The sequence below is a fragment of the Schistocerca cancellata genome, chromosome 12 (genome assembly GCF_023864275.1).
Source record: "Schistocerca cancellata isolate TAMUIC-IGC-003103 chromosome 12, iqSchCanc2.1, whole genome shotgun sequence".
Classification (NCBI taxonomy): Eukaryota; Metazoa; Arthropoda; class Insecta; order Orthoptera; family Acrididae; genus Schistocerca; species Schistocerca cancellata.
The window spans coordinates 90,538,012-90,561,893 of NC_064637.1; the positions used below are offsets into that span (position 1 = coordinate 90,538,012).

Genomic DNA, 23,882 nt, shown 5'->3' on the forward strand with positions numbered 1-23,882 from the left:
CGCGCGGCTGCTGCAGACGGACATTACACCTCGAGACATACATAAATTTGAATACAGCGAAGAGACACGTCAGCGATCAGGCGGAAAGTGCATAATTTTGTGATATATACAGTACTGGCCATTAAAATAGCTACACCAAGAAGAAATGCAGATGATAAACGGGTATTCATTGGACAAATATATTATACTAGACCTGACGTGTGAATACATTTTCACGCAATTTGGGTGCATAGATCCTGAGAAATCAGTACCCAGGACAACCACCACTGGCCGTAATAACGGCGTTAATACGCCTGGGCATCGAGTCAAACAGAGCTTGGATGGCGTGTACAGGTACAGCTGTCCATGCAGCTTCATCACGATACCACAGTTCATTAGGAGTAGTGACTGGCGTCTTGTGACGAGCCAGTTGCTCGGCCACCATTGACTAGACGTTTTCAATTGGTGATAGATCTGGAGAATGTGCTGGCCAAGGCAGCAGTCGAACATTTTCTATATCCAGAAAGGCCCGTACAGGACCTGCAACATGTGATCGTGCATTATCCTACTGAAATGTGGGGTTTCGCAGGGATCGAATGAAGGGTAGAGCCACGGGTCGTAACACATCTGAAATGTAACGTGCACTGTTCAAAGTGCCGTCAATGCGGACAAGAGGTGACCGAGACGTGTAACCAATGCCACCCCATACCATCACACCGGGTGATACGCCAGTATGGCGATGACGAATACACGCTTCCGATGTGCGTTCACCGCGATGCCGCCAAACACGGATGCGACCATCATCATGCCGTAAACAGAATCTGGTTTCATGCGAAAATATGACGTTTTGCCATTCGTGCACCCAGGTTCGTCGTTGAGTACACCATCGCAGGCGCTCCTGTGTGTGATGCAGCGTCAAGGGTAACCGCAGCCACGGTCTCCTAGCTGATAGTCCATGCTGCTGTAAACGTCGTCGAACTGCTCTTGCAGATGGTTGTTGTCTTGCAAACGTCTCCATCTGTTGACTCACGGATCGAGGCGTGGCTGCACGATCCTTTACAGCTATGCGGATAAGATGCCTGTCATCGCGACTGACAGTGAGTGATACGAGGCCGTTGGGATCCAGCACGACGTTCCGTATTACCCTCCTGAACCCACCGATTCCATATTCTGCTAACAGTCGTTGGATCTTGACCAACGCGAGCAGCGATGTCGCGATACGATAAACCGTAATGGCGATAGGCTACAATCCGACCTTTATCAAAGTCGGAAACGTGATAGTACGCATTTCTCCTCCTTACACGAGGCATCACAACAACTTTTCACCAGGCAACGGTGGCCAACTGCTATGTGTGTATGAGAAATCGGTTCAAACTTTCCTCATGTCAGCACGTTGTAGGTGTCGCCACCGGCGCCAGCCTTGTGTGAATGCTCTGAAAAGCTAATCATTTGCATATCACAGCATCTTCTTCCTGTCGGTTAAATTTCGCGTCTGTAGCACGTCATCTTCATGGTGTAGGAATTTTAATGGCCAGTAGTGTATATATGAGCAGGAGCGAGATTTGAATTGGGATCTACACCTTTCCATTCCAACAGCGTGACCATATTTTAACACGACGCCGCGGTGATTCGACTTAGCACAATGTTGCGATGTTGCACATTTAAAGCTTGGACCGTTCACTGTTTCTATTTATCTTCTTTCTTTTAGTTCAAGACACCTTGTTTCCGTTCTCATCCATTATTTGTGTTCACTTGTCAACGGGGTATCTACTGGGCCATGTTACCACAAAATCTGAGGCTGTGCAGTGGGCAGTTTCCATTTTTAATAGGAAAGTTGATTAACACTGTGTCACTGTTACCCATGTACATAGATGCGAATAAGTCGCAGTGGTTCACATGCCAGCTCCTGTCTTCATTAACTGTACGGGAAGCTCAAGCCGTTACCAAATCGTAGTATGCTCTGAACGACTGATGTGTGTAATGCCATATGACGTAACTACCTTGTCTGTGTTACATCACTATGAATTACGCCCACAAACCAGTATCAAGGGGTGTCTCCCATTTGTTGGTTTCGCTCTTCGCTACCGTTTACAGAGCAGACCACTATAATCGCGTACACGCATTACTGAAACAGAAACAAAAAAAAAAAGGGAAGAGAAATCTGGTCTGACCGTGGGAAGAGCGAAATGTATCACATTTACGGCTTCGAAACGCCCGGCCCCGCGTACTAACTGCGGCATCACGATCATTACGAAAACAATTAAGAAATAAATTACTCGCGGCTCGCTTTTTTAATGCGCTGCCAGCCTGGCCCAGTCGGCAGAAGTAATTGTTTGCGACGAACGCAATGGCTGCGGCCGACCACATTAAGCGAATAAACGGACGCGAGCCGGCGCAGCTACTGTTGTGGCAGTTTCTTTTATTTCCGCTCAACCATCCCACCTCGTTTTTCCCAAAATAAAGACGTTCGCTACGTCTGCATCCACATCTGTGCTCCCGGACCCACTGTGCAGTGTATGAAAGAGAACACACAATACAGGTACAGCTACGTTCGTCGTGTATGTAACGTAGCGCGTTGTAGTCGAACGTAGTCAGAGGATGCTGAGGGAATTGACACCAGCTGACTAAAAGGGTTGAGGCACCCACAAGGGGAGCAGGGTGCGAAATAAAACTTCATGGTCTGAGAGGGTGTTGTTGTTGCGGTCTTCAAATGGTTCAGATGGCTCTGAGAACAATGGGACTTAACATCTGTGGTCATCAGTTCCCTAGAACGTAGAACGACTTAAACCTAACTAACCTAAGCACATCACACACATCCATGCCCGAGGCAGGATTCGAACCTGCGACCGTAGCGGTCACGCGGTTCCAGACTGAAGCGCCTAGAACCGCTCGGCCACACGGTCGGCCTGCGGTCTTCAGTCCTGAGACTGGTTTGATGCAGCTCTCCACGCTACTCTATCCTGTGCAAGCTTCTTCATCTCCCAGTACCTACTTCAACCTACATCCTTCTGAATCTGTTGAGCGTATTCATCTCTTGGTCTCCCTCTACGATTTTTACCCTCCACGCTGCCCTCCAGTACTAAACTGGTGATCCCTTGATGCCTCAGAACATGTCCTACCAACCGATCCCTTCTTCTAGACAAGTTGTGCCACAAACTTCTCCCCAATCCTATTCAATACCTCCTCATTAGTTATGTGATCTACCCATCTAACCTTGAGCATTATTCTGTAGCACCACAGTTCGAAAGCTTCTATTCTCTTGCTGTCCAAACTATTTATCGTCCATGTTTCACTTCCATACATGGCTACACTCCATACAAATACTTTCAGAAACGACTTCCTGACACTTAAATTTATACTCGATGTTAACAAATTTCTCTTCTTCAGAAACGCTTTCCTTGCCATTGCCAGTCAACATTTTATATCCCCTCTACTTCGGCCATCGTGAGTTATTTTGCTCCTCAAATAACAAAACTCATTTACTACTTTAAGCGTCTAATTCCCTCACCATCACCTGATTTAATTCGACTAAATTCCATTATCCTCGTTTTGCTTTTGTTTATGTTCGTCTTATATCCTCCTTCCATGGATTTTAATACCTACTCCGAATTTTTCTTTTGTTTTCTTTACTGCTTGCTCAATATACAGATTGAATAACATCGGGGATAGGCTACAACCCTGTCTCAATCCCTTCCCAACCACTGCTTCCCTTTCATGTCCCGGGACTCTTATAACTGCCATCTGGTTTCTCTACAAATTGTAAATAGCCTTTCGCTCCCTGTATTTTACCCCTGTCACCTTCATAATTTGAAAGAGAGTATTCCAGTCAACATAGTCAAAAGCTTTCTTTAAGTCTACAAATGCTTGCCTTTCCTTATTCTGTTTTCTAAGATAAGTCGCAGGGTCGGTATTGCCTCACGTGTTCCAACATTTCTACGGAATCTAAACTGATCTTCCCCGAGGTCGGCTTCTACCAGTTTTTCCATTCGTCTGTAAAGAATTCGTGTTTGTATTTTGGTTAACTACACTATATACAGGCGAAGCTCTGAGATGAGCCATCGAGACACGAACCACGACCCGCCCTCACGGCGTTAGCTTCACCAGCACCTTATCTCCCCTGCAACAAATGTAAGCAAAAATTATTACTATTTTTAATAAATCTGACAGACTTTTCCGATCTGTCAGAAGCTTTAAAACAGCGCACAATGATCTACATAGCGTAAGATTAATTCTGCAAAGCGAAATTTATAACAAGCACTTGTATGCTACCATTGACTACCAGGCCCGGTTGGTAAGAAACATGCCTGCACTGGAACGGTAACTGTGCAAGGAAAATGAGCGAGAACTGTAAAATTATTCGCAGCAGGATGATAACGACTGACTGTTTACAAACGTGATGATATGCCATGTTGTGTTCGAGAAACGAAGCGAGATCTTGCAGAAGGCGAAGGAGGAAGAGGGCAAGAATGAGCGTTACATCCATTCCGGATCTACCGAACTCCACGTTCCTTAACCACTATTGGAGAATAACGAAACCAGCCACAAACACTTCTAAAATGCTTTTATTTCGGAGGCAAAATCGGGTTCGAACAACCATGTCCATCTTCAAATGGCAATCAAGTGGAAACGTGGCAGACGGAAGAAAAGTATGGAGACTGTTCATTATTTCAAAAGTAATCGCCATTACTGTAAATACTTTCACCCCATTGTGAGACAACACAGTCAGTGCCTTCATGGAAAAGTTTTTGCCATTGCTTACGGAAAAATGGTTGTACCCAGGCGTGCAACTCGGGCACAAATCGACGGCTGCCAATGTCTTTCTTCAGGAATATGAAAGTCTAATGGGAAGAAATTACTTCCCAACGAAACTTTTGCAGAGTACTCGAACGATGGCAATATGTGGGTGGACCAACATCCTTGAAGCAGTCCCGATCTCTCCCCATGTGATTCCCACATTTTTGGACCGCTGAAGAGAGCCGTTCCTGACTGTCGATTTGCTTCGGACGAAGAGGTGCGCAATTTTTCGATGAAAGCATTGATCATCTTGTCTCAAGTTGGGATAAATGTGTTAAAAGTTACGTAGTTTACTTTCGGAATAATGACCAGTTTGCTTATTTCCTTTCCATGTGTATCGTCATTATACATAATTTTCTTTCATCAGAAGCATGTCGTCAGTTCCAGCACTGGTTAAACTTAATGTTGTGAGGTGTTGGAGCTGCTGATATGATGCTGGTCTAAATAATTATGTAATTGGAAATATTGTTCTGAGGTGTAGGAGCTGATAATACGCTGCTGAACTCCTGTACGAGTTCGGGCATAGCGTGTGCGTTTGCACAAGAAGGTCAATGGCCGGGAAGCCATATTTTAACTATATATGACGGTAGTATCTGTTCCCGAAAGAACAGTTACCGTGGATGACCATGCAGCTTTGCTAGAAATGAAATGGTAATTAAATGGACACCCTAGCTGCAAACAGGCGTTGATGTACGAACTCGTACGGGACTTGGTAGATTAATCTGCCACGAGTAATGAGTATGATGGGCAAACATCTATTAGTCGCACTAAGAATGTAGTGGTGTGGACATGTTGGGAATGTGGATCTCACGGGGAGCGTGCAAGGGATAAGTCCCTGCAGACGCACTACCCTCTGTGCCCGCGGTAGCTCAGATGGATAGAGCGTCTGCCATGTAAGCAGGAGATCCCGGGTTCGAATCCCGGTCGGGGCACACATTTTCAACATGTCCCCAATGTCCTGTTTGCAGATAGGGTGTCCATTTAATTATCATGTAATTGGAAACTTTAGATGTCCGAAGATGGGCATGAATGCCCGAAACCGGTTGTGACGCTGAAATAAGAGCGTTTCAAAAGTATTTGTATCCGATTGCGTTATTCGCCAAGAATATGTGTAGGTAGACATACTTACGTCGCAGCAGAGGCAAGGTATTTTTCATCGCTGTCTAGTGAAGGTACATCACTAGGGTGAGAGACTGGCGCGTGGTAAGTGGTCATCCAGTGGCACCTTTCTTCTCTCAGAGGCTACGTGAGAAACTACTGTACGCACTACACAGTACATTGTTCCGCGAGAAACTGAGTGCTTTCTTTGGTGTCGGGTTGCCCGCGGGCGGAGGAGGCGTTGGATTTGAGGAGAGGCGGCACGCCCACAGAGTGGGGAAGAATTCTAGGTGGACGTGTGGCGTGTTTCCCTCGCGTTTGCTGTTGCGTACCTCCCTTTGTGCGACAGTAAGCGTGCGTGAGTCGGCTCGAGTTTTTAACCTCCGGGGGTGTACCCGCCGTGCGTGACGAAATGTTGTCCCCGTCTCTGCGCGGTCCCGTTAGGTTTCCTCTGGGCAAAGAATCTGTGTCCTGCCGACACACGCACACGCAAACAAAGGCTCGCAGCGAGTTCGGTCGGCTCTTCTTTGCAAAGAAAGAAACTGCTGTTCACGTTTTTGTTGTGACCTAACGGTGCCTTCGCGGAGTATGGGCAGTGCAAAATTGACCCACTGCACGTCTTCTGTCACTACGGATGCTTGTAAAGATAGCGTTCGGATGACAGTTTACGTGCGGAAAGGCCCGATGCTCACCCTAGGATTATTTTCTGTCACTTGTTGCTCGTGTAACTTCTGCCACTGATTTACAAATCTATATCTTCATCTACTGTCCGCAAGCTAAATGATGGTGTGTGGCGACCAGGACTGTCGCTACCTCCAATTTCCTGTTCCAGTTGCGAATAGTGCACTGGAAGAACTATTGTTCTTCACAAAGAGACAGCATATTTTTGGAATTGTAAATTCTGTCCAAAATGTAATTCTTAAATATGCGCGAATGGGTACTTAACGTTGTTTACTTGCTGACTCAGTGTGCTTAACATGAGTTAGCATTGACTTAGCGCTGTGTACTTGGTGAGCGAATTAACGATATCTTCCTGTGAAATCTCTGAAAAATAAAAATTTTAAAAATCGGAGTCGTTTGAGGTTATGATAACAATATGTGCGTTACCATTTTTTGCAGCCGGCCGCGGTGCTCTAGCGGTTCTAGGCGCGCAGTCCGGAACCGCGCGGCTGCTACGGTCGCAGGTTCGAATCCTGCCTCGGGCATGGATGTGTGTGATGTCCTTAGGTTAGTTAGGTTTAAGTAGTTCTAAGTTCTAGGGGACTGATGACCACAGATGTTAAGTCCCATTATGCTCAGAGCCATTTGAACCATTTTTTTTTCAATAATAAAGTGCTAAAGTGCAGCAATGTCAAGAATTAATCTATGACCGAATGGAATGTAGAATTAATTTTATTGCCAGTTACAACAGCACGTACACAATGTTAAAGATGGCCCTTGACATTTCTACCATAACACTGTCATGTAGCTAGACGTAAGCCATTGTAAGAGACACAACATTGTTTACTGTCTTCAATAATTATTCAGATTTAACTGGTTAACAACTACTTTTGAAGCGCATTTGCGTTGAGGAACATATTCAGGGTCTTTACCTGAGTCGTAGTTAACATCATCGTCGGATTTGTACAAAGCCGCGCGAGGTAGCCGCGTGGTCTATAGCGCGTTGCCACGGTTCGCGCGGCTGCCCCCAACGGAGGCTCGAGTGATCCCTCGGGCATAGGTGTGTGTTTTCCTTAGGGTAACTTAGTTTGAGTTAGATTAAGTAGTGTGTAAGCCTAGGGACCGATGACCTTAGCAGTTTGGCCCCATAGGAAATTACCACAAATTTCCAAAAATTTGTACAAATCGTCCCTGAAAAGCAGTTTCCTGTGACGAGCACAGTGCATGTTACTGGTACCGACAGTCTTGCTTTTAGCACTTACCACTGTTTACATGCACGCATCCTGATAAGTTGCCATTACCGTGAATCTGAAATTAGAGATAGAGCTGCCGTTTCTGCTTCAGCGTGGAGCTATCAACTACTGTGAACTAACGCACACCACGTACCACGTTTGACATGCAATAACTCATTTCTAACTGACTGTCATTTACCATTGCTTACAACCGAAGTATTCATATGCTGTGAGCAACAATAGTCCTGTAATATATCCTTTGGGGAGCGCCCGAGGTCCGAAGAATTCTCTCCACATACTGTGTTCTGTTTGCAGGGAAATCTTCAATCAAATCCCACAACTAATTTGATATTCACTAAGCTCGTATCATGTTCATTAGAGGATAGTTGTTTGCGGAATACATGCTGATGCCTACCGCAGAGAATATAAAAATGCTATCGTGACAGTCAGAAAAGCTACAAACTGTTTATTAGTTAACGAAACGTCATCATCTCGGCAACCGTGCCAGAGTTCAAATTGCTAGTATCAGGTGCCACCGGGTAGAAATTCGTTCATTGTACTTGAATTCGTTCGCTTGCACTGTACTGGATTTTTTTGTTTATATGCTGAGATTACTAGCGCTGTGCCAAGGTAGTGTTACGGTGTGGAACTATTCGATTATTTAGTGTGTATGACGAGGTACGGCGCCTTTTCACTGAGCGAGGAATGAGTTCCACAGCCGGCAGGGGTGGCCGAGCGGTTCTAGGCGCTACAGTCTGGAACCGCGCGATCGCTACGGTCGCAGGTTCGAATCCTGCCTCGGGCATGGATGTATGTGATGTCATTAGGTTAGTTAGGTTTAAGTAGTTCTAAGTTCAAGGGGACTGATGACTTCAGAAGTCCCATAGTTCTCAGAGCCATTTGAACCATTTTTGAGTTCCGTAAGGATGGAAGTTAAATCGAGATGCCTTTACGAGAAACTGTGTGTACCATGCTAGGGAATGTCTTAGGTATATATGTATTACCATCCATCTCTTTTGCATATTTCCCATACATTAAATAAAATTAAATACTTCCTATAATGTCGCAGTGTCGAAGAGTCTGGTTTTCCTTCCAGCATTTGAGAATTCCTTTTTATCTCTCAAAGGTTTTGAATAACATCATTTGTAGCAGTCACATTATTGAAAAGGCCTTATGAGTAGTCGCGTTAATGTAAATATGCCAGTATGTGGAAAGAGTGCATGGAGTTCAATGATCGTAACAATTGCCCTCGTTACTAAGACCAGTGATTATAATGAAGTGACAATAGAAAAATGTTTCGTATGATAAGCGTGCCTTCACAAGGAGGTTTTATGCTCATCTTGGCATGAATGTACACACACACACACACACACACACACACACACACACACACACACACACACACACACACACACATACACTCTCTCTCTCTCTCTCTCTCTCTTCCCTCCAGAACTAAATTCGTGATCACTTGATGTCTCAGCATGAGACCTATCAACTGATCGCTTCCTTTGGATAAGTTGTGCCACAGATTTCTTATCTCCCCAGTTCTACTCAGTACTTCCTTATTAGTTACGTGTCGACCCATGTAATCTTCAGCATTCTTCTGTGGAACCACACTGCAGAATCATCTATTCTCTTCTTGTCCAAACTACTTATCGTCCATGTCATGGCTACTTTCCACACAAGTAGTTTCAGAAAAGACTTCCTGACACATCTACATTCTATGTTAACAGATTTCTCTTTCTACAATTTTATTTTCCCTCTCCTTCGTCAATCACCAGTTATTTTGCCTCCGAAATGGAAAACTCATTTACTACATGAAATGTTTAGTTTCCTAATATAATTACCTCATAATCACCTGATTTAATTCGATTATGTTCCACTATCCTTGTTTCTCTTTTATTGATGTTGATATTATATCCTCCTTTCACGACACTGTCGATTCCGTTCAGTTGCTGTTCCAAGTCCTTTTCTGTCTCTGACGAAATTACAGTGTCATCGGCAAACACCAAAGTTTTTATTTCTTCTCCCTGAACTTTAATCCACACTGTGATTTTTTTGTTACTTTACTGCTTGCTCAGTGTACAGATTGAATATCATCAGGGATAGCCTACAATCCGGTCGCCCTCCTGTTTGCCTTCCACGCCCGTCGACTCTTACAGCTGCCATCTCGTTTCTGTACGAGTTGTAAATAGCCTTCGCTTCCTGTGTTTTACTCCTGCTACCTTCATAATTTCAAAGAGCCTATTCCAGCCGATATTGTAAAAAGTTTTCTCCAACTCTACAAACGCTATAAACGTAGTTTTCCTTAAGCTACAATCTGAGAGAAGTCGGCCGGCCGCTGTGGTTCTAGGCGCTTCAGTCCGGAACTGCGCTGCTGCTACGGTCGCAGGTTCGAATCCTGCCTCGGGCATGGATGTGTGTGATGTCCTTAGGTTAGTTAGGTTTAAGTAGTTCTAAGTTCTAAGCGACTGCTGACCTCAGAAGTTAAGTCACATAGTGCTCAGAGCTATTTGAACCATTTCTGAGAGAAGTCGCACTGAAGTTGTACACTCCTTAATAAGATGCAGTAAGGGCAGTTCCAACCTCCGGCACAGAATAACCATGGTTGCATTATACCTGTCTAGCGCCCGTCCCCAATTCCTATTCTAATCACTTTGCCGTCCGCACGTCTCGTACAAATTTATTCGCTCGGCGCGGGCAGCGCTAATTCGGATTACTTGGCTTGTCGCCGGCTGCTTGTCGCCTTTCCGTTGATGACAAGCTTCAAACACATTGACTTTTGAGCTCTTTAGTTTTTCCGGAAATCCTCTATTTTGCCGTATCGTTCAACGAACTCGAATTTTCTTTTCATGTAACTTCTCTGCAAGTTCTACACTGTTACAATAACTATCCGTGTAGAGGTGATGCCACTTTCCATAAGAAGGTGTCAATAGTTCCGTCACGGTTTTTTCCTAAAGTGTGTCCAGTGCCAGAGTACACCTTCAATGAAGAAATATATCGCGTACTCGAATCATACAGCACCCGAATGAGTATGCCATATTTCGTAATTTTCGACGGATTGCAAACTTTAAAATTTAACCGTCCATGCCACGGTATGATTCCTTCGTCAATTGAGATGTTTGGACTTAGATTACACGTTTCTTTAAACTTTTTGAAAAAATAATCAAGTAGGAATTGCACTTTGAAAAGCCGGTCGGCATTATCCGGTTTATTGTTGTTGTCGGATAAATGTAAAAATGATAATATTTGTCTGAATCGGTTGCGGGACATCGTTTTGCGAAATATTGTTGTGCCAATCAACGGATTCGTTGACTAGTAATCATCTATCCATGCTTGTCTTAAAATTCCCATAAGGATAGCAAGCCAAAACCATGTTCTAAGTTCGGGTCCCGTAACGTCGACAAATTTGGCATTTTTAAAATCCAATTTCCTTCTATTGCCATTCTGACCGTAGTACTTGTTGGTTTCGTTGCTAATACATTGAAACAGATCGTTCCCGATGTATAAGTCTACGATATCCTCGACGCTCTGTGTATCTTTGGGAAATATGTCTGGACCCGGAGATCCTTCAAATTTATTATTGGTGCTCGGTAAATCAATGACTGACCACTGTGCACTGTCTTTTTCGTCTGATTCATCGGAATCGGTTGGCAACCGTAGCTTTCGCCTAATTCTTCTTGGACGTATTTCACTGTCTTCTGACGATTCTCCTTCACTTTCATTTTTTTGATATCTAATGTCTTCTTCCCAATCGGCCACGTCGTCCGGAACGTCACACAAGACGTCCGCGCTTTCGTCGTAAATAATCGTATCTTCTCTTTCGTCTGCCACGATGAAACGGCACAAGTACTTATAAAAACAGAAACAAAAAAACTTGTTTACGAGTGTAACTTATTGTTACCTAAACAAAACACCAACAGAGCGCCACTGTGGTTTCCCCGGCTGTTGACCGCTATTTCGCGCACGACACCATCGTGTTAATAGTCGCATTTGAGTAGTCGCGACAAGAAAGCGACTTCAGGCAGTTCTGCACGGTAGATCGATTGTAGCAGAGTATGAAGACCGCGGCCATGCTGTACCGTAAGTGTACTCGCCTACATTTCAGCAGCGTGGCCAAATACGAACAACACAAATTTCTGCGCAGGACGACTGGAAGAAAACAGAAAACGTATCGAGGCCGAAAACGTCTATGGATCTTCTTAATGGTTCTTAAACCAGAAGGGACAGTGAAATAAAAACGAGACAGAAGAAAAAAATTAAGTACTGTAGCTGTTATTTTAAAAGTAATCTCCGTAACTGCTAATACATTGGTCCCACTGTGAGACAAGACGGTCAATGGCTTCATGGAAAAATGTTTGCGAATGCCTGCGACATCATGATTATACCCAGAACTGTACCTGTTCGTCCGAAGCAAATCTACGGCCACGAACACTTTTCTTCAGGGCACCAAAACTGTGGAAATCGCTTGGGGAGAGATTGGGACTGTACGGAAGATGCGTAACGGCTTTGCAGCGAACTTCTGCAGCGTCGTTGAAAAAACTTCGGTAACATGTGGGCAGGAAGAAAGTTGTTTGATGCAATGTTCCCTGGCCTTCAGAAACGAAGTACGAAATTTTCATGTGCGTTAGACTGCTCGGCTAACCGGGCGGGCTGTGATAGCGGGTAGTGAGCCGTGCTAGGACAGCTCAGTCGGTGGAGAGCGTGCCCGCTAAAGGCAAAGGTCCCAGGTTCGCATACCGCTCCGGCACACACAGTTTTAATGTGCCTGGAAGTATCAAGATGATGATTGTTTTCGAAGGTTTCCTACGTCCATATTCACATTAATAATGTAAAACCATGTACTTTGGAATACAGGAAACTGCACGAAACCGCCCCCTCCCCCACTATATTTTAATTTTTAAGAAAGAGACTACGTTAAAAATTATATTGTAAGAGAATACAATATTTACTTTATAATGTTATGCACCATTACATTTTGCTCTTAGAAAATGTACTGGAAAGTTATTACGAAAAAATTGTTTTCAAAAACGTTACACTTAGCGAGTTTGAAAAATATTTGTGAAAACAGGTCCCCTTGTAAAATAATCAAAATTACACTAAAAAATTAGAAAAGGTGTTAAATTAGCGCAAACATTATTTAGTTTCGTAGTAGGTGTAACATAACGTCTTCCAGAAGGATATAAAATGCGTGTTTTTTGCTGAACCAAGTGACGTGCTGGAAGATGTTACTCTAGGCTTAATTTCGGACAGATAGGTTTTGTGGCGTTTAAGAAAAAGACTAACCAAATTCTTCCTACCAATTTCGCCTTTCGTCTTTGAAAGGATTTTCAGTGATACATAATTGCGTAGGCTTCCGCGGTCAGAGTCAGTCGACATAAAAGCTCTCTGGGCGTGGTACCAGAAGAAGGCCGCTGCAATCGTGGCCGAAACTTTGGTTTTTCTCCAGCAGCAGTAGTTTTATACATTATGACGCGATACTATACCCAGAAAACTTTTATGTCGTCTTCAGTGTTGCTTCTTAGTTGCAATGCGATTTTTTACAAGTCGTGACCAGCAGCATTAAGAAAGCTGGCACAGCAAGATGATACTAAACCAGCTCTTCACTCAAAATAATACGTCAAAGATTCGCCTCAGTTGCGAAAAGTTACTGGTCTTTACCCAGGTTTCAGCTAGAGTAATCTAGCCTTCTTCAGAAGCATAAAATAACTAATACATGCCAGAATAAGGCACGGTCTTCTGGCATGTATTAGTTTATTTTATGCTTCAGAAGAAGGCTAGATTACTCTAGCTGAAACCTGGGTAAAGACCAGTAACTTTTCTCAACTGGGGCGGATCTTTGACGTATTAATTTATCACAGTTGCTGACAGGGCTACAACATGTGAAAGATTTTCACCCAAAATTGTAGATTCGCCTCTTTTCGTTTTTGCTACTTCCCCATGTGCAGTGTACTTCATGTTGTACCACCTCATAAGTATTGTTTTTGAAACATTAAACTACTCGTATTTACTGGCCTTCTCCCAAACCATCTTTTGCTGACCTACATCAATAGCGTTAATCTTTTTAGATGGAATTTGTGGTGTCACCGCCAGACACCACACTTGCTAGGTGGTAGCCTTTAAATCGGCCGCGGTCCGTTAGTATACGTCGGACCCGCGTGTCGCCACTATCAGTGATTGCAGACCGAGCGCCGCCACACGGCAGGTCTAGAGAGTCTTCCTAGCACTCGTCCCAGTTGTACAGCCGACTTTGCTACCGATGGTTCACTGACAAAATACGCTCTCATTTGCCGAGACGATAGTTAGCATAGCCTTCAGCTACGTCATTTGCTACGACCTAGCAAGGCGCCATTACCAGTTACTATTGATGCTGTAAAACATGTACCGTCAAGAGCGATGTTCACCAATTATGGATTAAAGTTAAGTATTCCAGAAGCTACGTACGTTTTTTGCTAGTCTCATTCCGTGTCCTGTTCCAGACCTCACGCCAGGCTGCGTGAGCTAAAACGCGTGCCTTTCGGCTTCCTCTCATAGTGGGTTGGCTGTCTTGCCAATCCACAACAGAATTCACTTTCTATCATAACCTTCCCTATTGTCCCCAGGATTTTCAAGATAATTCCTAGAAAATGAGAGTGTGCACTGCTACAGACAGACTTAAACATGAAAATGCAAGAGACCCTGTCTAAGCAACTTTGAAGATTATACGACTAGAGCTCACATTTTATTAACAGAATAAATTTTTAACGAAATATCTAAGTGAAACGGTTTGGTCGCTAACATTAACCTTAAACGTACTATTCGAGAACACACGATATGCTGAAGGATTTAAATGGCAGTATTTATGAGAAATAATATAGCACAATGTAAGAACGTTTTCCGTTGTAAGAATGTGTAATGGTGTACTGATAAGTAACAAGCGAAGCAGGTGACTTCAGCACCCCGCTACAGTGATAGAAGCCTAAAGTACTATTTGTACTTCGTCCCAGTAGAAAAAAGTTCAAATGTGTGTGTAATCTTATGGGACTTAACCAGTAAGGTAATCAGTCCCTAAGCTTACACACTACTTAACCTAAATTATCCTAACGACAAACACACACATCCATGCCCGAGGGAGGACTCGAACCTCCGCCGGGACCAGCCGCACAGTCCATGACTGCAGCGCCTATGACCGCTCGGCTAATCCCGCGCGGCGTCCCAATAGAGATCACGAGAATGTAGAGTCAAAAGACCAGGTGGTCCTACTCTTTGGAGGGGGGGGGGGGGGGAGCAGTTTAGGGCACTTTCCTCTACTAATGAAATAGGCTTAACTTTAAGGTTGTAACCTCCCCACGTAAAATAATAAAATGAATATTATTTGATTAATGATTCTAATTTTAGTGTAAGCTCAGAATAAAATTGGTTCCCATTTATAATCTCCGTACAGAAATGCATTCACATTTAATGTACCCATAAAATTTGTTTCCCATTTAATGTAAGCTCGAAACAGAAAAATTCCTAAATCTCGTAATAAAAAATAAATTCAGTAACCTGGTAGAATTTGGACGACAGCATCGCTGCGTCATGACCCTGTAAGATCATTCTGAATAAAAAAGGAAAAATTCTTACCTCAATAAAAACGGCGAATATATCTGCTCTTATATAAAATTTTTCCGGGACAGCTCTGTGCAATGCTGGCCGATAGATTTGTCATTTATGAAAGGAAGCAACTGATTTTTCTTTTGCAACAATAGGTATGATCATGGATTGAAGTAATTAGTAAATTCTTTAAACTGAAATGAATGTTTTTTTTTTTTTTTTTTTAGAAATTACTTTATATCACGAAGATTATTATTAGGACATTTTCAAAAGATTTACATGGGACTTTACATAACATTACTAGATATGCGCGAGGCTGCTTTTTTACCTTATACAATAACACTCAGGCTCCGACATCGCTGCACCGCGACCGGCCCAGCCAACATGATACACCAGACAGAACTGACAAGCGCAGACAGGCGACTGCTCGCTAGCAACAACTTACTGCTACAGCTACACAGTTCGTACTGCAGTCAACACTGCTCTTTGGTCTCAGATTCTCTTATAGCTTACATATCGCAGGCAGCACATACCTCTTACAAGGTGTAGTAGCAATCTACCTTCAAAAAGATGTTGACTTGGTAAATATCGAACGTTTAAGATACAATAAGCCTTGTGTACCTCCTACCAGATATGTTTCTTGGTGCACGCGCACGACACGTTCACAAACTCAATTAATCGCCTGTAGAAAAAATAGCTGGTCACTTGCGATTAGGAATCTGGCACTGATAGGACAGTACAAACTTAGCTATGTGTATAGACAGTTCACCCATCCTGGGAATCGAAGATATTAACGATTTTTGCCCGCTATCGACATTGATACTGGTAAAATAACAGTCCCACGGATTCCAAGATTTGCGATAATGGTTTAATTTTAGGTCTGAAGTGGGATGACAAAGGCCAAAGAAATATTTTTTTTCGTGTGCATTGAGTGAGGTGGCGCAGTGGTTAGCACTGTACTCGCATTCTGGAGGACGACACTTCAAACCCGCGTCTGACCATCCAGATTTAGGTTTTCCACGATTGTCCGAAATCACTCCAGGTAAATACCGGGCCTTTGAAAGGGAACGGCCGACTTCCTTCCCTATCCTTGACACAATCCTAGCTTTTGTTCCACCTCTAATGATCTCGACGTCGACGGGACGTTAAACTCAATCTCTCTTGCTTCCTTCTTGTATGGTATGATTACAAATTAACAATTTCTGATGTGCCTTGCTTCTTGCCAAATTTGATGATTCTAGGCCAATGAGAAATGCCTTACAGGTTTTGATGAGTGTGCTTTCGGGTATCAAAATAATGGACATAAATGGTCGTATATTTTGAGTGCACTGTCTTAGAAGTTCAGAATTTTTACACCGCAAAGGGACAGCAGACGTTAGTGTGTGACATAAATGAAGGTGGCAGGGTAAAATACAGGGAGCGAAAGCCTATTTACAATTTGTACAGAAACCAGATGGCAGTTATAAGAGTCGAGAGACATGAAAGGGAAGCAGTGGTTGCGAAGGGAGTGAGACAGGCTTGTAGCCTATCCCCGATGTTATTCAATCTGTATATTGAGCAAGCAGTAAAGGAAACAAAACAAAAATTCGGAGTAGGTATTAAAGTCCATGGAGAAGAAATTAAAACATTGAGGTTCGCCGATGACATTGTTATTCTGTCAGAGACAGCAAAGGACTTGGAAGAGCAGTTGAGCGGAATGGACAGTGTCTTGAAAGGAGGATATAAGATGAACATCAACAAAATCAAAACGAGGATAATGGAATGTAGTCGAATTAAGTCGGGTGATGCTGAGGAAATTAGATTAGGAAATGAGACACTTAAAGTAGTAAAGGAGTTTTGCTATTTGGGGAGCAAAATAACTGATGATGGTAGAAGTAGAGAGGATATAAAATGTAGACTGGCAATGGCAAGGAAAGCGTTTCTGAAGAAGAGAAATCTGTTAACATCGAGTATAGATTTAGGTGCAGGAAGTCGTTTCTGAAAGTATTTGTATGGAGTGTAGCCATGTATGGAAGTGAAACATGGACGATAAATAGTTTGGACAAGAAGAGAATAGAAGCTTTCGAAATGTGGTGCTACAGAAGAATGCTGAAGATTAGATGGGTAGATCACATAACTAATGAGGAAGTATTGAACAGGACTGGGGAGAAGAGAAGTTTGTGGCACAACTTGACCAGAAGAAGGGACCAGTTTGGTAGGACATGTTCTGAGGCATCAATGGATCACCAATTTAGTATTGGAGGGCAGCGTGGAGGGTAAAAATCGTAGAGGGAGACCAAGAGATGAATACACTAAACAGATTCAGAAGGATGTAGGTTGCAGTAGGTACTGGGAGGTGAAGAAGCTTGCACAGGATAGAGTAGCATGGAGAGCTGCATCAAACCAGTCTCAGGACTGAAGACCACAACAAACAACAGGGCTACTTGTTCCTGAAAAAGAAGTGGTTGTTAGCATATATCATAATTGAAACCCTCAGCTGCCGACAGGTGTTGTTGATATACCTCGATGGGGACAGATGCAAATGTGTGCCCCGACCGGGACTCGAACCCGGGACCTCCTGCTTAAATGCCAGACGCTCTATGTATCTTTTTTTTATTTTTTTGTTCGATGTAGTTCGTTGTATTTGGTCTGGGCGGACGTCGCAAGACATCCGTTCAAGTTGATCGTTGATTCCTTGACTCAGTTTTTTTTTATTGCAGAGAGCACGCAGCCCTCTGACCGAACACGCTGAGCTACCGTGCCGGCTGAATCCATCTGAGCTACCAAGGACACAGATGAATAGCGCGACTGCAGGGACTTATCCCTTGCACGCTTCTTGTAAGATCCACATTCCCAATTGGGAATGTGGGTCTCACGGGAAGCGTGCAAGGGATAAGTCTCTGCAGTCGCGCTATTCATCTGTGTTCTCGGTGGCTCAGATGGATGAATGCCACCTTTGTTGTTGTATAACATTTAGTTACTAGAATTCTCATTTGTACATGTTTGCTAAATATAATCATATAAATAAATAAATACATTAAAAAAAGTGAGGGAATAGTTGGGGGCAACGCCTGGAAAAAAAAGATGGATAGAGTCTGCCATGTAAGCAGGAGATACCAGGTTCGAGTCCCGGCCGGAGCACACATTTTCAGCTGTCCCCATCGAGGTATGTCAACAACACCTGTCGGCAGCTGAGGGTTCTTAGTAGCCGGACAGTCGGACAGCTAGCCAGATGGACAAACAGCGATCCTATAAGCGCTTCGTTTTTACAGATTGGGGAATGGAACCGTAAAAATGGAACTTTTTGAAGCTTGATCTCTTCTGGATAAATTTCTGCGGACGCCTGTGCCTCTATGAACTCTATGAACAGGCTTCAAGCTTTATAAGGTGCCTTTAGAGGGCGCCAACCATTAGTCGGAAGCTGGTGTGTGTGTGTGTGTGTGTGTGTGTGTGTGTGTGTGTGTGTGTGTGCAGTCGTATTACCAGGACTGCAATGCTCGCTAATGAGGCTGCAGCGCTGAGCTTCCGTGCCGGAATCTATTACGCCAGGTTTCCATTCTGGCCGCCACCCGCCAGTCCCTCACGTGTCCAAGGCCAGTACGGCCCAGCCACGCGCCGCCAAGCTGTTGTCCGACACACACCATCCATCACAGGGCGCCCCGGCCGGCGCCTATCGATGTGATATGCAGTAGAAAATTAATTTCCAAAACAGGTGGGGCACGCCTCAACGAGATGGGCGCTTGCCACGCCACGCGTGAGCTCGCGAGTCGAAAGTGACGAGAGCGCGCGTCGACCTATCGGCGGAGCACGCGCGATTACAAATATCGATACGCACCTCTCTCGCTCCCCACGCGCGTCAAGAGAAAAATCTCTCGAACGTGACGTGCGAGGGAAGGTGCAAGCTTGAAAGTGATAGGAGCACACCCGATACAAAAGAAGGACGACGTGTAAGAGAGGTGATAAATCAGTGACAAGAGCGATCGGCCGGCCAGGAAGGCGGAAGTCGCGCTGCTATTGGGCGCTGTTGAGGCCACCCGCCAATCGCGTGCGCCGTTGCATTCGCGCCGACCTACCGCGCGCCGCGATACAATCTAGAACGTACGCGGCGCGGGCGCTTGTTCCTCTCGTATAATCACGCGATTGGAGCAGAGGCCGGCGTGGCGGGAAGACGTAAGAGGGAAATTATAAATCCATTAAGTCGGTGGCGGCCGATGATTTACGCCGCGGCCGTAAATTATAATTAAATATCAGTCATTAGAATCGACCCTCCTTCGCCGGCGATTTATATGTATAGAGCCTAGATGTGAGGCAGGTGACGGTCGCCATGAAATTGCTCTCGTACGACTTGGCCGTTTCGTTTATTTTTCATTTCGAGGCTAGAGGTATACGGAATACGGGGAGGTGTTAATGGAAATGGCGCGAAGGCGGGAGGAATGCGGACGTGAATTTATGTATCCTCGCAGCTTGAGTTAAGGGCGGCGTCCGAACGCGGACACCTGTCCTCTAAGTGCCCGAAATGTTGATGGTACAAGATTAGAGGGAGCAAGCGCGCGTCGTAAATTAATAAACTGGTGGCGGAGACTTTGGCTAGTCGACAGGTGCACTCCCATGCACCGGTCGCCGAGTAATTTATGGCCAGATCGAAATTTTCTTCCGAAGTTGCGGCGACAGTGAGTTCGGGTTGTCAGCGGACAGGTGGTGGATTCCTGCTGCGTAGGAAGAGGAGGCTGCTACACTTCTAACTGGAATGTGCCTCCGAACACTCTAGTCGCACCCGAATAGTCTACCAGGTTGAATTACCACCAGTACTAATCAAGGATGAAGTTTTGTACGGCATACATTAACTTGAGGCGAAACAACGGTAACTGCTCGCATAGCGTAGGCGTCTGCTAGCAAGGTATGAGAGTGGCTCGAAGACACGTTATGTAATGTTGTTGTTGTTGTTGTGGTCTTCAGTCCTGAGACTGGTTTGATGCAGCTCTCCATGCTACTCTATCCTGTGGAAGCTACTTCATCTCCCAGTACGTACTGCAGCCTACATCCTTCTGAATCTGCTTAGTGTATTGATCTCTTGGTCTCCCTCTACGATTTTTACCCTCCACGCTGCCCTCCAATGCTAAATTTGTGATCCCTCGATGCCTCAGAACATGTCCTACCAACCGATCCCTTCTTCTAGTCAAGTTGTGCCACAAACTTCTCTTCTCCCCAATCCTATTCAATACCTCCTCATTAGTTACGTGATCTACCCACCTTATCTTCAGCATTCTTCTGTAGCACCACATTTCGAAAGCTTCTATTCTCTTCTTGTCCAAACTAGTTATCGTCCATGTCTCACTTCCATACATGGCTACACTCCATACAAATACTTTCAGAAACGACTTCCTGACACCTAAATCTATATTCGATGTTAACAAATTTCTCTTCTTGAGAAACGCTTTCCTTGCCATTGCCAGTCTACATTTTATATCCTCTCTACTTCGACCATCATCGGTTATTTTACTCCCTAAATAGCAAAACTCCTTTACTACTTTAAGTGTCTCATTTCCTAATCTAATTCCCTCAGCATCACCCGACTTAATTTGACTACATTCCATTATCCTCGTTTTGCTTTTGTTGATGTTCATCTTATATCCTCCTTTCAAGACACTGTCCATTCCGTTCAACTGCTCTTCCAAGTCCTTTGCTGTCTCTGACAGAATTACAATGTCATCGGCGAACCTCAAAGTTTTTACTTCTTCTCCATGAATTTTAATACCTACTCCGAATTTTTCTTTTGTTTCCTTTACTGCTTGCTCAATATACAGATTGAATAACATCGGGGAGAGGCTACAACCCTGTCTCACTCCTTTCCCAATCACTGCTTCCCTTTCATGCCCCTCGACTCTTATAACTGCCATCTGGTTTCTGTACAAATTGTAAATAGCCTTTCGCTCCCTGTATTTTACCCCTGCCACCTTCAGAATTTGAAAGAGAGTATTCCAGTCAACATTGTCAAAAGCTTTCTCTAAGTCTACAAATGCTAGAAACGTAGGTTTGCCTTTCCTTAATCTTTCTTCCAAGATAAGTCGTAAGGTCAGTATTGCCTCATGTGTTCCAACATTTCTACGGAATCCAAACTGATCTTCCCCGAGGTCGGCTTCTACCAGTTTTTCCATTCGTCTGTAAAGAATTCGCGTTAGTATTGTAATAGACTCCAGTAAGTCGACGAGGACGGCGAATGTTCATCAGAGACACCGCTATCGCGAGGAGTGCCCCAGGGAAGTGTGAGAGGACCATTCTTGCTCCCTGTGCAGGGTGATAAAATAAGTTTCGAATATCGAATCACTGTCAAATGCCTCGCTTCCAGGTAAGCTGAAAAAATGAGGAGATGGTGCTGTCGTCATTAGGATTGTTTGTACCTACTTATCCAGTGTAACATGTTTCCACACATTTAGAGCAAGCGGCCTTACATCGCGCCAAATAGAAGTTCTGTCCAAGTCATCTTGTATTCGCCTACTGTCACCTGAAGAGAACACTTTCGTACATCATAGCGTCAACAGCGAACAGTGACAGATTGCTGGTCAACATAAACGCCAGATCGTTCATGTATCACGGTGATTCAGCTGCCCCTACCGATGTCGTTTTATGCAACCCACAATATTATTTTGGCCTTCCAAAAGCAAGTTCGAGATCTTTTCTCTTGCTCGCTACGCGCGGGCTATTAATCTTACAGAGAAAAAGTGAACTGGGTTTTCGTAGAAAATTTAAGATAAATGCTATACTGGGACATGTGTTCGCTAGAGGTCATAGTTTTCGAGTTATTTGAGATAAATGTACAAAAGTAATCTTCAAACGCAATGCACTCCCACGTTCAGCTCCCGTCGCTCAGGATGTCGAGAATATTGTTCATGGCACACTCTGCTACCACTGCGCAAGAATTTGACAAAATGGCCAACTGTGATGGCCTCTTAATAGCTCAATCAGTGGAGACCAAAATATCGGCAGTAGGTCGGGTAGTCGGAAATTTATGTTCAATGGCGTTCCACGAACAACATAATAGAAATCCTAATTGCTTAGGGATGAGTGTGGGGGCCTGAGGTGCGATTGAAGGGCACTTTTGGGCGTTTGTCTTGACCAACTCGAAAGCCGTGGCCTCCAACGAAAACGTATCCCAATAAAAAATTTAATTTCATAAAATTTACAACAAAAAGACTCGGTTATCTTTTATGTTGGACTAACGGTTTGCGCGCAGCGATCTAGAGAATATGAAAGGCCTATGCGTGGTGTTTGGAGGCCAGATATAACATTGTGGGCTGCATAGAACGACATCGGTAGGGGCTATTCAGTCACCCCTTATACATAAAAGATGTGACGGATACGGTGACAAGTAATCTGTCACTGTTCACTGTTGACGCTATGGTGTATGGGAAACTGTCGTCTTTGTGTGGCTGTGGAAGAATACCGGATAAATTGGACAGAATTTCTGTTTGGCACAATGAAAGACAGCTGCCTCTGAATGTGGGAAACCATAAGTTTATGCAAGTAACTAGGAGCAAACAATCCTGACGACGACGTCAACCTCTTCTCATTTTTAGCTTACCTGGAAGCGAGAGTTTTGAAAGTGATTCGATTTTACATTCAAACGGTGGATTTTCAGACATGGGTACCATACAAAAACCTTAACTACTAAAATTATGGCCCGCATTTCGTGGTCGTGCGGTAGCGTTCTCGCTTCCCACGCCCGGGTTCCCGGGTTCGATTCCCGGCGGGGTCAGGGATTTTCTCTGCCTCGTGATGGCTGGGTGTTGTGTGCTGTCCTTAGGTTAGTTAGGTTTAAGTAGTTCTAAGTTCTAGGGGACTGATGACCATAGATGTTAAGTCCCATAGTGCTCAGAGCCATTTTTGAACTAAAATTATGTCTTAAAAGTTTATCGCAACCGTTCCATGCTGAGGATCCTACCTGGACAAACACGTTAACTGGAAAACTCAGCCCTACTACATGCTAAAGATAGCAAAACACATTCATGCAGTAATGAGGATAGTTGAGATAAATTTTTGTGAATTCCTCGACAGAATCGTGCTGCTAACATCTGAAGAGAGAACGCTGGGCTTGCCGAGGTTGTGGTTCTTGTGGTGTATTAGTGTGTTACTACACTGCCGTGCAAAACTTGAGTGCGGAAGTAATTTTCGCATGCTATGTAACATGTGTCGATGAAACTTGGGCCATACGTGGAAATAATTGGTGGAATATACCACAGACGGTAACGGAAATAAATAAATAATGAGACGAACAGAAATGACACTTTTGTTGAAAGACATAACTACACTGAAGTCACTGCGAGTTGTGGTGAAGCGATGGACATGAAAGAAGTCGCGGCATCGCTCTTAATAGGCTGTATGGTCAAAGTAGCAGCACTGGATGCTCTACAACATCATCCCATCCAAGGTTGGCAAGAAGTTGTTATGATTCGGCTTTTCATACCTCCACCAGCGCACACGGTCGTTGATCCATGCGGACATGCTGCAGTACGCCTCTCCACACATGCTGAATAGGATTTATGTGGGGGCCAGTCCATTCGCCGA

At 44.2% G+C, this 23,882-nt stretch overlaps 1 non-coding gene across 1 annotated transcript; it reads left to right on the forward strand.

Moving 5' to 3' along the window:
• Window positions 1-5,630: 5,630 nt before the first annotated feature.
• Window positions 5,631-5,705, forward strand: Trnat-ugu (transfer RNA threonine (anticodon UGU)). Its single transcript has one exon. It is a non-coding gene; the product is annotated as a tRNA-Thr (tRNA).
• The last annotated feature ends 18,177 nt before the right edge of the window (window positions 5,706-23,882 follow it).